The sequence below is a fragment of the Mus pahari genome, chromosome 5 (genome assembly GCF_900095145.1).
Source record: "Mus pahari chromosome 5, PAHARI_EIJ_v1.1, whole genome shotgun sequence".
NCBI lineage: Eukaryota > Metazoa > Chordata > Mammalia > Rodentia > Muridae > Mus > Mus pahari.
The window spans coordinates 150,123,338-150,125,016 of record NC_034594.1 but is presented as its reverse complement, the minus strand read 5'-3'; positions in this window follow the sequence as shown (position 1 = coordinate 150,125,016).

Genomic DNA, 1,679 nt, shown 5'->3' with positions numbered 1-1,679 from the left:
GGCACCCAGGGTGAGGTCTCTGCCATTGGTCTATACCCCAGCCTCTCACCCTGCAGCGACCATTTTACCTACTGTGGTTTGATATTACCCAGACGGACATACTGGAACATGCTGTGCTGCCCTAAGAGACCTGCAAGCACTTGGGTTTTGGGACCTGCGCTGGGATGGCTTTCTCTGCTTTGACCAAGACCAACTGTTTGTTCCGGACACAGCCAGCTGAGACAGGAACCTAGCATAACTGTCCTCTGAGAGGCTCGACCCAGAAGCCAGTGGGAAGAGATGCAGAGACCTACAGCCAAACCTTAGATGGATTTTGAAGAGTCATATGGAAGAGCTGAGAGAAGGATCGAGGAACCTGAAGAGGACAGGGACTCCACAGAAAGTGGCCAACAGAGTCAGTTAACCTGGACCCTTGGGGGCTCCCAGAGACAGAATCACCAATCGAAGAGTGAGCATGGGCTGGACCTAAGTGTCCCCTCCACCCACGCCTCCACATATGTAGCAGAAGAGCAGCTTGGTCCTAACAACAGGAATGAAGGGCTTCCTGAATCTATTGCCTGCCTGCCTGCCTGTGGATACTGTTCCCCTAAAAGGATGGCCTTGTTTGGTCTCAGTGGGAGAGGATGTGTTTAGTCCTACAGTGACCTGATGTGTGTTCTTGCCTCTCTCTCTCTCTCTCTCTCTCTCTCTCTCTCTCTCTCTCTCTCTCTCTCTCTCTCTCTCTCTCTCTCTCTCTCTCTCTCTGTGTGTGTGTGTGTGTGTAGCATGGTGTTATCTAGAGGGGGCTCCTTTCTCAAAGGAGAAGAGGAGGGAGGAACGGGGAGGGGAAGTTCTATGAGAGGATGTATTGGAAGGAGAGGGGGAACTGATGTTGGGATGTAAAGTGAATGAATAAAAAAAAATAAAAACCTACATAACTAGAAACAAACAAACAAACCAGTTTGTTCCTCATCTGCCACTCACAGTTGCTTTGAATTAAACTCCCAACACCTCTATTTTTATTTTGCTAAGCTAGATCGTGCCTTCCCCAAATAAAATGACCTGGGTGGAGTCCATGTACAACTCAAAATCCCAGTTTCCTTTCTCCTGTTGGGAAGCCACACTTTGAGTCTACAATCTCAGTTGTTTAGATTTTGAGGCAGGAGGATCAGAAGAGGAAGGCCTGCAACTGAGGAACTGAGCAACTTCATGATTGTCTCAAGCAAAAGAAGACAGGCTGGAGTCTGTATTCAGTGATAATTCATTGCAGGGCCACAAGAGCTAAGACCACTCTCCCCACGTTACAGCAGCGTTGAGGAGCCATCTGTGATAGCTGGGTTTTGACTGTCAGCCCAACACAATCTAGCATCACTTGGGGGCAACGTCTTCATGAGAAATTGTTTAGATCAGATGTGCCTGTGGACATGTCTGTGGGGGACTTGATCATTAATCGGTGTGGGATGGCCCAGCCTATTGTGAGAGGCGAGTCTACGGTGGGTAATGCTCATCTAGGCAGGGCATCCTGGACTGTGTAAGACATGAGAAAGCTAGGTGAGTGTGCACAGAGCAAAGCAAGCTGCATGGGGGTATTGATTTCTTTACCTTCGACTGTGGATATCATGTAAGTTACCTTGAGTTCCTGCCTTGTCTGCCCCTCAGTGATGAACTGCAACATGGAAGTGTATGCTGAGTAAACCCTT